This window comes from Austrofundulus limnaeus, unplaced genomic scaffold (assembly GCF_001266775.1).
Source record: "Austrofundulus limnaeus strain Quisiro unplaced genomic scaffold, Austrofundulus_limnaeus-1.0 Scaffold65, whole genome shotgun sequence".
NCBI classification, from domain to species: domain Eukaryota; kingdom Metazoa; phylum Chordata; class Actinopteri; order Cyprinodontiformes; family Rivulidae; genus Austrofundulus; species Austrofundulus limnaeus.
Window position 1 is genome coordinate 105,677 of NW_013952467.1, and position 16,858 is coordinate 122,534.

The 16,858-nt window shown below is 39.9% G+C and overlaps 1 long non-coding RNA gene across 1 annotated transcript in view; it reads right to left on the minus strand.

Moving 5' to 3' along the window:
- Positions 1–8,509, minus strand: part of LOC106518673 (uncharacterized) — a 21,145-nt gene extending 12,636 nt beyond the window's left edge. Inside the window, exons 1-2 of the long non-coding RNA XR_001310343.1 lie at positions 8,067–8,509; positions 7,865–7,960 (exon numbers count right to left, since the gene is read on the minus strand). This is a non-coding gene — a long non-coding RNA (uncharacterized LOC106518673). The remainder of the gene's footprint in view (positions 1–7,864; positions 7,961–8,066) is intronic.
- Positions 8,510–16,858: the final 8,349 nt, after the last annotated feature.

Here is a 16,858-nt window from a genome sequence, read left to right on the forward strand (position 1 = left end):
TTAAAATGCTGTTTTTATGTTTAAATAGAAAATAAACTTGTCTTCTCATCACTTCCTCTTCTAAACGCCTTGAAATTGGCCTCTGTCTCTTTAAGAACCWCCTTCTGCTTCTGTTCCGTCCCTTTCGGGGAGGGATGGACGTGCGCTATGATGCAGTTTACTTGGCATCTGAAAATACATTTCCTCAAAGGTATTTTGAATCTGAAAAGAGCTTCACTGAGTGAGAAGTAGTAGCGCAGCAGAAAGTTTCAGTTTCACTTTCACTTTGCTCTGTTACTGCTGAGAGCCTGCGGGAGTCATGGGCGGGGTGTGTAAGGGTGGGGGGGGGGACTGCTGCCATGATGCATTTCACTTGGCATCTGAAAATACATTTCCTCAAAGGTATTTTTAATCTGAAAAGAGCTTCACTGCATGAGAACTAATGTTGAGAGCTCGGCAGACAGTTAGGTTTCACTTTCACCCGAGAACCTGCAGGAGTCATGGGCGGGGTGTGTGGGGTGGGGGTGCGCTCTGCGATGAGGAAGTTCGGCTTAAAGACACGTCCCAGGGTCGTTTCTGGTATATGATATATGATATAAAACTCAAAAAAGTTGATTTTACATGATATTGCCCCATTAAGAATTTTGTCCCACAAAGTTTCTTTCAAAGTAGTCACAGAGTCTTTGACGTTTTTATTAGTTTTTGTTTTATTTGACTGTTATTTAACCACGTTAGTCAGCTGAGAACACATTCTCCTTTATAATGACAACCTGGTCAAGAAGAGCAAATACAGAAGCAGGAGAACACAAGATGGACATTATGTCAAATATCAAATTGTGCAGACCATGTAAAAGGATAACAAAAAAATGCATGGTACAATTGAGTAACATTGTAGCTGGAATTGCTAAAAGCATATGCAGCGGTCACCAAGCGATGTTCTCAGAGTTTTTAAACGATGCAAATGGGACAAAAGAAGTAAGTCGTAGAGTTTGTTGTAGATGGTTCCAATCATTAGCAGCAAAAAACTGAAATGATAAACAGCCAAATGAAGTGCATGCTTTAGGTATAAATAGGTTAATGTAGCTGCTGGAGCAAAGAGTACAAATGTTGCTACAGAAATTGAGTAGTGAGTGGAGGTAGAATGGGGTTTTGCCAATTAGAGTTCAACAGAAACCAGTTTGTTTGTCTTTGAGAGTGAATACAGGGCCAGTTCACCAGGGAATACAGGGTGCTTTAGGGGCTGAAGGGAGCACCCATCACTGGACACCCTTCATGGTAAAGGGTGTCCAGTTTATGGGGGAAAGTTTTGGAAGCAGTTCTGAAGATGACATCACCATGGGTGAACATCGAAACGATTGTCTTAAACTCATCTCAAAAAGGCAAGAAGTTGTAAAGAAGCTCTCCTCTGAAAGAAGACATTTTCCAGTCTACAAAACCACAAAGATGATAAATAATGTTTGTTCAAAACTGGTCCAAATCAACGAATTTTCATTTCATGCAGATTAAATCATAGACAGGTGGGCGGCTGCTGAGGTGGGTACAAAGTGGATGGATGTGAGCAATATAATAATGTGCAGCAGCTAGAAAGCAATGAGACAGGCAGAATTTATTTTAAAGGAAATTAAACATCCTCATTTTTGGCCCGAACGTAGTTAGAAACATGATGGTTTTGGAATTAAATTGTCTTTGTGTCAGAGGTGGGATGGAGCTTATCCTGGTGTCTTTATAACAGTTAGGCTACTTTTCAGAGCTGCCTGGGGTTGACATACACAACGGGCACTGACTTCAAAGCCACCAAAGAAAATATATAAATACTAAACCATAAGCCTGCTTGTTTTCTTTAGTTAACATTTCAAACACACTGTGGAGTGGATCGTGTTTTTCAGTCCCACCCCCCAACCCCATCCTTGTAACTTCGATGCTGATGTTGTTTTTCTCTGATGGTCCTGCAGTGCCACAGACGGAGAGTCCACAGCACCCTTAAAACAGCATACGCCAAAGTCAGGCCAGAACCTTTGGACTTCCCTGCTAGCTGTTTACTGAACACAATTTACACTTGTCCCTCTGTGGAGCCAGGAGTTTTAGAGTCTAATATCAGTAACAGAGTTGACAACAGTATGGTTATATGGTTATATGGTTGGTTGGTACCGCTATTATAGACCTGAGTAAAGTTTTTTTCAGACACATTTGATTCAGGTTTGAGGGAGATCCTCCTAGACAGCTTACCACTTCATTAAACAAATGAAGCCCTTAAAAGGTTAACACACCACAGAGCGAGGAACTACCCAGATCCTCAAAAGCCACATTAGACGGTATTGTTGAAAAGCCAAACATTTATTGAGAGGAAATCAAAAAAATGTCAGTCTCTTTGTCTTTCTGTCTTCTGTTTGCCCACAAAATTACATTGGAGTAATAAAAAAAGTTTATATGTCACTGCCTGGGAAGAACACTATTTTTAAACTCTTCTCGGAGCTGAAATATCGTAAAGCAGCACTTAAATCAGTTAGAATAAGGAAGGAAGGGAGACTAAATCATTCCTCTGTTTCAGCTAGTCATAAAAAAGCAGCTGTCAGAAGAATATAACATGTGTCGCCACAACACAAATTTACCAGGTTCTACCTTAAAAACTCAAAAAAAGCTCAGGCTTCACGCAGTTGTTTCTCTGAGATTCACAAAATCCTCATATTGTGCCAGTTATGATGTTGCATTAAATATTGTAACAGACCTCCCTTTTATTACCAGAGTTTGATAGCTTCAGTCAACTAACATCAAATCCAAGTTTTATGTCAGCAAAGTGTATAAACACCTGCATGTTCTCTGAGGTCTCGGCTAAAAATGTCCTACAAGTCAGAAAACACAAATAATCATATTGACATCTTAAAATGATTGCCTAAGTCTTTTTTTATTTTCATTTTCCCCCCCGGTTTGTTAGGAATCTTAAAAAACATGTTAAGGCACACTGTTGATCATGTTTTCTGAATTTCCTGAAAAAAAAATTTTTTTCAGAAGTGTGTCGATATGTTAAAAGTACAATTCATTTTTCATTTCTTCTTTCTCTCCTGCAGTTTCATTTTTTTTTCTTCTGGTGTCATGAAAGGCAGAAGATAACATGTCTTGTTCATCTGCCTGTTAGCAAAATATCTCTTAAATCACTGAACAAATGTTATTGAACTTCTACAACTTATTACCGTTATAAGCTCAGTCCAAGGTGGCCGCCAAGACAAGCAACACAGAAGTGGCTCAATCTAACAGATATTGAGGTAAAATCTGGTTTGGTAGTAGCTGAGAGTTACCTCAGCCTTTACTCTCTGAGCACTAAACCACATGACAACTTTGTTTAAACTGTTGCCAGGCAATGTGGCGAATGCATTCAATCAAGGAATGCTATTCAGTGTTCTACAATAGTGATCTTTATTATTTTTATTTTAAATGAGTTGAAGCCAAACATCACTTATTCAGCACCTGATTCCAGAATCGGTGTTCAGTCTTGTTCCAATGGCAGATAAGAAACAGACGGGCTGTGGTCCTCTACTCGGTGACATTGTAGACAAAACCAGGCCCATTCTGACTTCAAAGAGCGGGGGGTGGGGTGGGGGGGCTTTTAAAAATCACACCAGCAATAAACTACAACAGAAGTTCATCACTTTTCCACAACATGAAAGAGGTTTTCCAAGTAAGGTCTCCTCGAGTGGTCCCCCTCTCCCTGACCCGATCCTACTCTTAAAAACGGTTTGCATCAGTGGAGGGCCGGCGGTGGTGGAGCGGCAGCTGTTTACACGGGAGGTGTAGTCAGGGAGCGGCCACATTATTTACATTTCAAAGGCGGCAGACAACGTGCCACTGTTTGAGAAAAGAAGCTTCATTTAAAACTAATAAATCCCAGCAACAACCTAATAAAATATATTTGACCGAAGGGACCGACTTCTTTTAGGTGTCTTTCATCCGGTTACCAAAGGGATGAAATGGCCAAAATAAAAATGATGAATGTGCCGCGGACACAGCAGAGTCTATCTCAGTTTAAGAGTAAATTATAATCCAAGAGACGGCAGCTGAAAACCCTCCTTTCTCGCATGACTAATTTAAGTAATTACAGAAGGGACATGAAAGAGGTGCACTGCCCTGTCAGCCCAACTCGTGCACTAAATCAGCACATTGAAGAGAAAAAAAAACCCCGAACAAACATGAAAACAAAGACAATACCAGAAAGGTGTGGAGTTTCTCATGACGCACACGATTGCAAAAAAAAAAAAAAAAGAAATAATCTGACACAAACTGCCATCATTAAAAATCATTTGTCATCTTCTGACTCTTTTTATCTAAAAGGCAATAGAGACTGTTAAATAAAAAGCTATTGACATAATGTTAATGTAGTTTAACGAACAGAGCTGTGAACAGGAACAAAGTATTGCACACCAAATACAGAGGGTGACAGGTTATGACTGAAATTAAGGCAAAATCCTGAGCAGTTGCAGCTCCCTCCTGAGGTAGATGTCAGAAACAGCAGAAGTGCATTTTCTATTTCATATTCGATGAGAAAAATATGAAAAATATAAGAAACTAAAGTTGCAAAAAGCTGCTTTATATGGAGTTACAACAGTTTTCCCCCATTTAATCATGCCTGATTTGTAATTATTACACTCAAATTTGAACTTTTAGCAAATAAATCATTGTCAATTCATAAAGCTTGCAGCTTCAGTTCTTACCACATCTTGCTTTTAGAAAAATATATTAGTTTGCTGAATAATGTTACTCAGTTGGAATAAAAACACTCTGAACTCTTTTAGTAACAAGGACCGCAGAGAAGGTAAACCCCAGATCTTTACCATGTAATTCCTGAAAGTAATAAATCAGCTTAAAGGTAAAATGTGCCAAACTGTTAACGGAATATGAAACCGCACAGTTTAATTTGAGCAGGGAGTTGTGATTTTATTAATATTTCAAAGTTTGAAAGTAGAAATGTTTAAATGTTAAAAGTTATTGTTGATCGAATGAAGGCCTTCACGTTTTGGACATTGATTTATTTTATGACTTGAATAAAAACAAAGGAAATAAGAGTATTTTAGCTTTGGGTTTATTATTTTCAACTTTACCAAGTTATTCATTTCAGCATCCCTTTTTTTCTTGTCTTATAGAAAAAAATAATAAAACGACTTAATAAATAAACACAGTTACAGCTGAGAATGAAGAACAAGAGTGAGTTCCCATCGATAGCTCTCATCTGCTCATCTTCATCTGTCCCTGACATGAGAATCTGCTCCCTTCTGGTCTTGTTTAGCTGAACACGTCGTCAACCAGTCAGTCATGACTGCATATGTCTGAGCCATAAGCGTCGGGCACACAAAACCTCTCAGTCGGATTGATTGTTGCAGTTTGTAAATATCACAAATTTACAGCTTTATAACTGACAACCAGTTTGCCTCACGAACTGATTGCAGCTTAAATATTTACAACTGTTTACATTTCCGCGCACATAAAAATGGATATGCTCTTTGGCAGATGTGATTTAAGCCTGCCATCTGACGAACATGTGACCAAAGATTTCTATATTTTTGAATCTTTTTTTGTTTATTAACCCTCAAAATGTGACTCCAGCTAGAAACAACTGCATCATCAGCAACATTTTGTGTTCATTGCTTTGTTTCTCCACAAATTAGATTTTGTTTCCTGTATTTCACTTCTTCTAAGCTTATCTAACAGCTAGGTGTATAGTACAGTCTCCTATAGATTTTAAATAACGAAAGTGTTGTATTTAACTCAAGATAAAGCTATCTTTCCTTCCCCAACTTTAACCATGTATGTTTTTTTTAAAACCTGGCCAAGTGATTTTCGTGCTTCTCTTCTTTAGATTCAGAGACAATCAAGGACAATAGCTCTAATCAGGAAGTTGTGCCCAGTTTCTTGGTCTCTGCCATATGCTGCCTTGTCTTTGTATCTTTGCGCGTATGTGCACACGCATGCAAAGATGCCTGAGCATCATTGTGTTCCCCTTCAGGCTCAGCCTCCTGCTCTCAAGTGGATATCAAAGGCCTGCATTTACAGTTATCTCTGCTTGGCTGCGCCACGGGAAGTAATCACTGCAGGTCAGGGGTCGGTACTCTGGCGCAAGACAGAAACACAACTGACTGACGTCGACTTCAAAGGAGCGCAGTCCTCTGGCAGACTGTTGTTTTAGCCAGGAGCTCGGCCTATCATAATCAGGAGGGTGGAAAGGGACATTGAGAACAGAGAGAAAAAGAGTGCATGGAGGGATGGACAAGTAAGGGGACTTATGTCTCCAAAGAGAAGTAGAAAATAAAAAGATAACTTTGAATAATTAGAGCCAATGAGATCAAAAGACACGGTCTGTTTAACTTCTGTAAGGCAGAAATGAAGCACAACAAAAAGGCGTCATTCCGTTCCGTCCTGTTGTTGTTCTTTTCCTCGGCGAAACCCAAAACCATGTTAAACATAATGGAAAATATTTGAGGTCTTCTTTTATTAACCAAGAGCGCCTTTGATGTTTGACGTCTTTGTTTGTTTTAGAAGAAGAAAGAGAAAGGGCAATATGGCATGCTAGCCATCTTCTTTCGGAGAGAACACATGAAAACGGGGGAGGAATGAATGATATGAGAGAAAAACCAAGCTTGTTTATGCTATGTAATCAATTAAACATCATTATCAACCCTTTCAAGATTTCTGACATCAAAGTCCAGTAGGAAATGATCAAAGTGACAGTGTTTTCTTTAAACGCTAAACCCCTGCTGCTACTGTGTCCCACTCTTTTGCAAGTGAACTTGCAACAGAACTGATCATATCCAAGCAAAACTTTTTTTTTGCATCGTGTACTTTTTATCCTACTGCATCAAAGGCTAATACACTGATCCTGTTGAATAACATGTAATCTGAGTTTTACATTACTTAAAATGAAAAGAAATTGCAATTAAATCTATTCGAGCAAAAAAAAAAAGTAGCATATTGCTGGTCTGCGACTAATTGAAGACACAGAATTGCTGGAAAAATATGCAGTTTTTCTCTTGATACTGCACCGTACGACACATTTGCATGAACTCCCGGGAAAATTGGGGTCAAAATTTGTAGAATACTGGAAAATACGTAAACGCGGGGATGGTGATGCTTAGCTCTGAAGTAAGTTCAAAACAACATTCCAGAAACAAACCACAGACCATATCGGTACTACACGTTCAGCTTCATGTGGAGTTTAAAAGGGAGCCTCTTCAGCTTGCTGGATGGGAGCACAGGTGGTGAAATCAGAGGACAGTTTTTCATCGACGTCCTGTCGACGGATAAGGGTGGAGCGACATCACAGCGACGTTAGGAAAAGTCAGCATTTCAGGGTGGTCAGCTTGAGAGCAGAGGTGGTCAAGAGGAACCTTGTTGACCACAAAATCCACTTAATTTCTCATCTTTAGTGGCTTTCTGTTTTCTGATAGGTGGGAGACTATTAGGATCCCTCTGAGGGCCATGAAGCACTAAATTGCGTTTTTAAAATGATTAAATATCAATCAATTGTAATCACCATTTGAAATATGCTCAAACATAATGAAGATAAAATATATATTTCTCTTGTTCGGATGAGCACTGATGGCAATTAACAACCTTGGTTGACTGAAATGAAACCATCTTCCCGATGTCAAGAGATTCAACAAAACATGAAGCTGTGAAGTTTGGGAACTATTGTTCTAAAACAAGCAAATGCCAGGTTAGATTATCTGCTAACGTTTTGAAAATACAGTCAGTTGTGCAAGACTTTGGTTTGGCGTTGGTCGGAAAGATCTTACGGAGCGCTTCACAGGAACACAAAGGGGAAGACATTTGATCTAAAGCCCAAGAGGTGTTCTGTTTTGTTTGTAACAGTTCACACACATACACATTCATTCACACTCACGGGCACAGTGCTGAATCGTGCCAAAAAGGCTATTTGATCAGCGTCAGACACGGCGGTGGTGACGTCCCATCCGACAGGATTCACACGCTTCCCGCTCTTCAGCACAAAAGGGCAGAACAACAATATTATGGCATCCACTGAGCACCCCACCACCACCACCACCACCAGTAAAAACATTTCTGTGAGAGTAGGCTTGACCTACCTCTTCTCTCATAGAAAAACACAAAGCCGAGTGTATGCTGACAGCTGCAGCCCGAGTGCCCTGCGGAGAACAGAAGGAGAGCTTTGAAGATCTTGACCTTCTGGAACAATAAAATGCCATCATCAAACACACTCCTGAGACAGGCTGCTTGCCCACAGATCCATATATCTGCTTTGGGAAATTCATATGAAACCGTTGAAGATTTAGTGTTTGATGCTCGCAGAAGCAGAGAAAAACCTGCCGCTGTCTGATGGTTCGGACTGACATCGTGTGCTGTGGAGTTTACAGCTGCTTCACTTCGAATCCATCAAATGGACCACGTGAAGCCATATTTTCCACCATGAAAGCATCCTCGCCGTCAGAAACCCCTCTGCCATGAGTTACTCATTTATTGGAATTACTTTGGCCGCTTCTGAAATAGTTTGGGAAACCCAATTTTGTCTTGAAATCCACATCTCCCTTCTCTGCTTTCTTCTGAACCAATGGAATCATCAGCCTAAGGAGGCAGTTCTGACACACGGACAAGAACCCAGGATGACTTATTGGCACAATAAAACATAAAAAGTAGAAGTTTGTCACTTTTTATGAAACGTCCATATTTTTTCACACATTGTGTGTCACCCAATGTGTAATTTAGTCATCAGTTCATATGTTTATGTGGGAAAAAGCTGCTGCTGAAAGTAAAAAAAAGGATCTTTTCAAATGAGTAAAAACTGTTTTCCCTCCTTTTAGGGTCTATAATTCAATTCTGATTTACATCTACAATATTTTCCAGAAGTTGCCATTGCTGACTGCTGAAATCTTGCAAATGGGGTTTCATGATATTTTTCAAAGCTTGCCAGAATGAATGAACCGCACAGTTAGTTTAGAGGTGGATTTAGTCATTTTTGTATATTGCCTATTGAGATGTTTCCCCATTAATAATGTCCCTCAAGTTAGTGCAACAGACTGATTGCACGTGAAGGTGATTGAATGTGTAACAGATGGATATATGCGACGACACACATCCTTGCAGCACCAAGCGACAGATCAGAAGACTCAAAGGGAACGTGGTTCATCTGAGTGGTCTTCTTCGTGTGGTTTTAGGGTCAAAAGAAACGTCTCCTTTCCTGGAAAAACTGTTGCTGTCGACCACCTCAAAAAGTAAGCAGCTGTTTAAAAAAATAAAAAACATTAAAACTGGACAGACAAAAACCTGTTCATACTGAAAATCTATTTAAGTTCTGATGCACGAAAACCGTCCTCCCCTTAATGTTCTGTTTCCCTCACAAGACTGATAAAAACGTCTTTGATCTTACAGAACCTCACATTTCCATAACTGGCAAAAGCAAAGCCAAGATGCCAGCTGGGTCAACTTGTTCATCAACTAAAAGGTCCAAAGACCTTCTTGTCTCTGTCCACATGTTTAGCTTTACAGGCCACTCAAGGAAGTGGTGTTGACAGCCTAGATTTGAGGTCAAGAAGGGCCAGAGGTCAAGCTCTTCCTGCTGACATGAAAGCACATTGAGGCACACCTTGCTCTTCGTATCTTTTTTTTTTTTTTGGTCCAACCCCTCGACCATCTGTAGCTATGGTCCGGGGTATACGTCGGACCCAAACAAAAGCCATGTGTTAATTGCCTTTGAAGGTGTAATGAGTTCAGGGCCACAACTGCTTTTAGAGTCAGGGCTGGAGAACAGGTTACGCTTCAGACATGTTACAGTTGTCCTTTCATGAAAGTGTCTCCCTGCTACTTTTTCCAAAGATAACCGTCACAGGTCTATTTGACCGTCTCATTCAGTTGTGCATTTTTCTGACTCTAAAACTGGTATTTCATTGATGCATTTTTGATCCAGCAGGCACCGTACACCTGTCTTCCAGATGTGACAGCCTTCACTTTATGGGAAATTCATGTTCTTCTTCTGATGTTTTGTCTTATTTGTCTCAACCTCACCTAAGGATTCTTGCTTTGTAGTTAGTTTTATACTTTTATGTAAATCCAACATGATAAAACAAGGGGCGTGAGATCTCTAAAAATAATCCATTTTTTTTTTCCTTTTTAAGATGTTTGAAGATGTAATGATCAGAACATGAAAAGCAAAAAGACACTGGTAGCAATCTCCTCATTAGTCATCCCAAAAACACGATGTATTCCAGTCATGGTTGTTTTCTTAGTCGTCTTTTGTGAGCTAAGCTTGAGTAACACTTTTCTTTCTTCCCACAAATGACCACCGTCTTCCTGGCACAGGAGAAGGGGAAGTGGGCGTTGCACATTCCTAAACAGATAAGTTTCTTTGTTTTGAATAAATGTTACTAAAACTGACTATAGGTGACCTCAAGACCAAAGTTAAGATCTTTGCGGGATGGCACAGAGATTTAAACGGAGCACAGGGCTTTAAAGGGTTTTTGTTTAGATCCAATACTTCCTACATGTAATTTGTTTGAACCCAGCAGAAAACATTAAGCCTTCTTTTTGAAAATCCCAAGTTTCCAGGTTGGTCAGTGGAGCGCAGACTCCCCTCTTGAGTCTTGAGACATCAACTGGACGCTCTGTAAGATGTGGGGAGTTGAGTCTGCGCCAGACCCACAGGTGAAGACAGACCACAGTCCTGTGAAGCTGATGCTGCGCAGGGGAAGTAAAAGCATTGGAACAGAAGGTGGTTATAAACATCCACCCCACGTCGCAGCTTCCTCGGTTTCTTCCAAAAGCAAACACCTATGAGCTACCTTGTAATTTATCACTCTTCTCGCCCTGCTGAGGGAAAATGAAGGGAAGGAAAATGTTTACTTTGCTGAATGAATGGTTGTTTTTTATTTTTTACTTTTCTTTTTGTGCCCTTGAGCTGTTTATTACATGAATGCTGAGTCAGCATTTGCGTTATAGCTACTTCTGCATACGTTGTTTCATTTTATTCATTCATACATTAAAAGGTTCAGCTCATTCAGGATATGGGTGCCACAAATTTTGCTTTTGTAAATTTTAAAATATTTATCTTTACTTACCAACATTTGCCCGACACAAGTGCGTCAAAATCTCTTCAGTTCCTTTTTGTGATCTGCTTTAGCTTACAGGCTCTATTTTTGTTCTCTTGGTACATTTATCTTTTAGATACCATTCTGGTATTTTTTTAGAATTAACCTAGTTTTGTTACTTTAGCTTTTAGCTAACCATTTTGCCACTTTTACCTACCATTCTGCTACCCTGCTACAACCTTTTGCTTCATTTACCTTTTACCAGCTAGTTGCTACTTTAGCTTTTAGCTCATGTGTCAAACTCAAGACCTGGGTGACTTCTGTCCTGCCTGCTTTGGTGGGCCAGACAACACTTAATTTAATCTGAAGATAGTTTTTATATCAATGGTAAACTTTAAATTTATGATTCAATGCAACAAAACTAACAGCTTTAAAAAGTGAAAGATAATAATACTTGTCCGGCCCCTGAGCTGTTGGCTTTAAGTAATTGTAACACCCTGAGTTCAATTCAGTTCAATCACCCTGTATTAATGTCTCAAAACAAGCTGCTTTAAAGCCAGCATTGACCAAAAACTACATCTCCCATAATGCATGTTGATTTATGCATGGGAATTCCCTGTCAGGAAGTGGGAGAATTCAGAATTCAAGATGGCAGCTATTCGCCACAGCTCATCAGTGAGTAAAACTCTTTTACTTTTAATAGTATTTCTCTTTTATTTATTTCACATTTACTAAGTCATGCACATAGAATTTTTCAGTGTTTATAAGAGGACGTGTTAAACACTGTTTCCATGCACAAAACACCCCATAGAGCTCAGTTATTGTTTGTTAGTGGTGCTCAATAACAATGACAGGAGGAATGTGACATTTGTGTTTAGTCAAAGTTAAACATGACATGTCAAGGTTAATTCCAACAGCCCATTTGAGGGCCACCATAACGCTCATGAGACCCTCGGTGAAAATGAGTTTGACATCCCTGTTTTTTTTAGCTAACCTTTCTCTATACTTATCTTTTAGATAACCTTTTACCACTTTTAGTTTTTTTACTAGTATTTGGGTACATTTAGCTTTAAGCTAGTGTTTTGCTCCTTTTAGTTTATAGCTTCTTTTTGTTCAGTTTCAGCATTTTTAACAAATTTCTGCAGAATTCATTTTGTAGCAACTTTTTTAGATGTATATTTCCTATTAATTCTTAACATTTTTTTTCTTTTTGATCATTTAATCTCTTTTAAAAAGGGTGTAAAGCAGAAATAATGATTTTGGGTCCTTGGGAAAACCTTCTCAGGCCTGGAAGAGTTTGTGGAAAGTAATCAAGTAGTGGCGTGATGTCATTCTGATGAGAGACAGCCTGTCAGGCAGCTGGCGATGACGGGTGCTCCTTGGCATCAGCTTCAGCTCACTTTACACTGAAATATGACTTCAAAGGCGTCCAGGACAAGAAGCTGGCACTGATCATTGTCTTCTTTAATTACAGTTGCCTCATCATCTTGGTGGAAGGAGAAAAACAAACGGTTGCTTGGTGTTAGAAGATGACCAAAATTACTGTAGTAAGTGCCCCTTCTATGTGCATTTTTAAAAGACATTTCCTTTTAGTTTTAACTTGATTGTTGGTTTAACTTTAGTTTTTAATTTAAAAAATGATGTTTAGTGTTGTGTTGCGTGTTGACAAATCTCGCTGCTTATTATTTGAACTTTGCACAGAACAGAAATCACTCAAATCTCATCTCATAAGAAAATAAGGGCAATTGTTGCTTCTTAAACGTCTGTGTTTTAAAAATGAGCTTTAAATACAGAACTCATAATTGAATAATGAGCATGTTTTACAGCAGGGTGTGGACTTCAAAGAGTGTTCCCATAGAGAATGGCAGGTTAAAGGACAGAAAGTGAGTAATGTGTTGTGGCTCTGCTGTCATGACCTGTAATAAGGGCTTCTCTGCGTCCTTTGGCATACCTGTGGCATAAATAAACATTTCTGAGACTGAAGGAGACTGATTTTCCTTCTGTCTCGCTGGGGATGAGATTAGGCTCGTGGGCAGGAGGCCTGCCGCCTCTCTGATGATAATAATAGCGCGTTCTGAAAGGTAATTGGTCTTTTCCCCCCTGCTTTTTCCTCCTCGCTACCTGGTGGAGGGCATTGTAAATGGTGATTCAGACACCAGGCATGAACGGAAAAAAAAAAATGTCTGGAGGATGGCCGAGCCGTCCACCTCAGTCATGCACCAACACATTCCTGCACACATTCAGGCAAACATGCAAAGCACGCTCGTGCCCTGACCGACGCACACATCTGTCTTGCTCAGAGTACATGACGTGACAGAGATGTTTACAGGCAGCAGCATCTATTTAGTGACCATCAACAACAAACAGCTGAGCACTCGATTGAACTATTAGTGCCAAAGAGACCCCTAACTCAAGCGGCCCTATCTTAAAAGAGTTCATTTTTATCAAACGGGGCATCATCTGCAACCAATAGACATCCTCCTCTTACGAAATAAGAGCCTGCTCGACAGATGTCTCCTCCTGCCTCCTTTGCTCTCTCTGACTCCCCGTTTACATCCAAGTCTTAGATGGCACCTCTTGACTTCAGTCGGGATCAAGGTTGTTTACCGATTCTCTGGGAAGTATCAAGAACATGTGGTGAGGGCACATGAAAGGAGCTCCACGGTGCGTTAACACCCAAGACGCCTCGGTGCAAGTTTGGTTTTGGATTCTTTTTTTTTTTTTCGAACGAAGGGCTAAGACATAAAATTAAGGAGACCTGCTTCCGGAGGTTTTCCACAAAGTGACAGAGAACAAATGTTTCCATAACCACAAACGCCAAAAGTTTAAATGAAATCCCTGAATGATGAACAAAATTAAAAATCTGAAAGGAGAACAAAAAAGACATAAAGCAAGGAGCATAATACAGACACCGATAATGGCAAATACATTATCACTCTTTTCTTTCAGCCAGTAATTCATCACACCTGACATTTTCAGGGTTTTTTTTTGTTGCATTGTATCAGAACAGACTTCCACAGTTTGCAGTATTAAGGTTGTTTATACTCCATCCTAAGTAGAGGAGTCAGCTCACGGTTAAGTGGTTGGGGGACGTCGACATCATTCGTAGTTTAATAAATCCTCTCACTGCAGTTTATGTCACACAACTGTGTCAATGGGAGACGATTCCTTCACTTTGGATTAAGTAGAAAACAGCCTTGATACCACTAAAGTTGGGGCTTCGCAATCATGACCATTATGGTATTTAGTTTTGCAGCCGAATCCAACAATCCTCAAACGTGCCGTCATATGTTTCACGCTGCTGCCGTGTGGTTTCTGCTCACCATGCAGGGAAAAGAGTGGCAATTTGAAGGAATTTTAAGGAACTCTTGTATGAATTATAAAAGTTTTATAGCTTGATGATCTCTCCCTTTGTTCTCCCAACGAGGACCTCCACCTGTTTCTGATGATGTGAGCCAGAGCTTGTCCCTTTCAAGAGGCTGATCCCTCCTGATCTCTTTGATGTAACCTGACCTATCAGTTCCAACTAGCAGGATTTGGTGATCACGGATAGACCCGCAACAACAGCCTGTGCAGATCAGAACTAGCAGGCAAAGATGGAAGGGGGGGAGACGGACGACAGGGATGTGCAACTGGGAGCTGCGATGTGTCTGAACACCAGCAGTCACATGATCAATGCTGCCAGCCCAGACTTAAGCAGTAAAACCTGTGGGTCTGTGAGGGCACATGCAACTGATCGGAGATGAAAGACAAGCCTTGACTTTCACAGGAGGCCTGGAATTGGGGTGCGGGGGCTACGAAGGGGGCACTTCTGAGGGACTGCCATCAGAACAGCTGGGTCATTTTCAAATGACCTAATTCTCAGGTTAATCCATTCAGACTTGCATGGCTAAATTTGTGTGTGTGCTAGGCGTAAAGAAAGGTGGAGAACAAAACGTCAGAAAGGTTTGGAGTTCAAATGAGGTGCAAGAAGAAAAACCAAACAATCCACTGTGTGTGCAACAGTAGCAGAGATAACCCATTTTTTTCTCTAAAGGATTTTTAAAGGTCTGTGTTAAAAAAATTAACTAACAATAATGATCCACATTAAATTACATTTAGGTCCAGACCCCAGTCTGCTATTTGGGGACCCCTATTCTACAGATTCAGATCCAACAATGGATCATGGCTCACTTTGGTTGGAAAACATTTCACTGCCGGGGCATCTCCTCCTGGTAGTGAGCATGTCAGAGGCCAGCGTCCATCTGCGAGTGATTTACGGGTTCCATTTTTGAAGATGATGTGCGATAAAACAGAGAGGTACGGGTCAAAGTGACTATAGACTCAATATGGGACAGAGCTCTTACCACATGTTTTAATCTCTACAAGCATGTGTTTGAAGTTCACAGCGAACACCGTCAGTCCTGCTGCGGGACGTTATATCCATCTTACCTGCCTTATGACCGCTTGACATCATTAAGGCAAACAGAGAGCTGGCAGGCTTCTTTGTGAGAAGACATGAAGCAGCAAAATTCAAACTTGATCATATTTTACTCGACTATTTCTGCAGCTAATTTGCTTTGACAAACATGAAGAGACTCACTAAAGCTACACCACTGTTTTAATTGAAATAAAAAGTTAACTCAGACACCTGCAGCTTTTTGTTCAACTGTAATAAGTAGAAGAATTTAAGTTGTTCAGTTTTGAATGTGGTAAAGAATTCACTGAAACTAAGAGGAAGCAAAACCAACAAAAAATATCCAACAGTTTTTTATAACCCACTGCCAAAGAGTTAAAGTTATTGTTTTTGTCTGAGCTCTAGTCTGTTTATTAGCAAAATATCTTGTGAACCACTGGGCAAAATTTAATAAAATCTCCAGAAATTAATCATTGGCTGTTTCGCAACAACTAATGAACTTTCAGAGTCAATGCAATTCAAGATGGCTGCCACAGCCAATTAACATTAGCAAATACAAACGTTTAACCAGATCTAAAGATACTGAGCTAAAAATTAACAGCTAAAATTAAGTGTCAACACAGAGTGTGACATATATCTGGCGTATATCTTATAATGAATTACATTATTTTCAGAGTTTGAAGAAAACAACTCTGTCGTTTCTCAAGATGATCTTTGGCTAAAACATGTCAAATTCAAGGCCCACTGGCCAAATGTAGCCTACCACTGCATCTTATTTGACCCGTGAAAGCTTCAAAAATGTAAAATGAGTGTATGCTGTAATGTATGTTGATTATAATACCTGCAAAATAACAGCATCCACACTAGGTGGAGGCACAGGGATCAAAAGTAGCCATCAACAGACACGATTTGTCAAACAAATTATACGTTAATCTGCAGTTTTGACAGCTACTTTTGCTGCAGCCCAGTTGTACTGGGAAGTGGGAATTGCTTACTTATAAGTTGCAATGTGAACTTAAATGCCTATCTAATGGGAATTCCCTGTCAGAAAGAGGGAGACTTCAGAATTTGAAATGGCTTCCCACAACTCAACAACAGTGAGTAAAACTCTCTCATTTTTACTTTTAGTAGTATTTCTGTATTATATATTCCACATTTAGTCAAACAAGTAGGCCTATTTTCCAGGGTTTATAAGGGGACAGGTTAAAATGTTGTTTGTATGCACAAAATACCATGTACCCATTAACCATATTTTGACATTTGTGGCTTTTTTTGGATGAAATAAAGACCCACATTTAAGACTTTAAGATTTTTCCTATTGGCACATAATGTTTAGTCAAAAATAAAAATGAATTCATCCATCCATCCATACATCCATCCATTTTCTTCCGCCTATCCGGGGTCGGGTCGCGGGGGCAGCAGCTTCAGAAGGGAGGCCCAGACC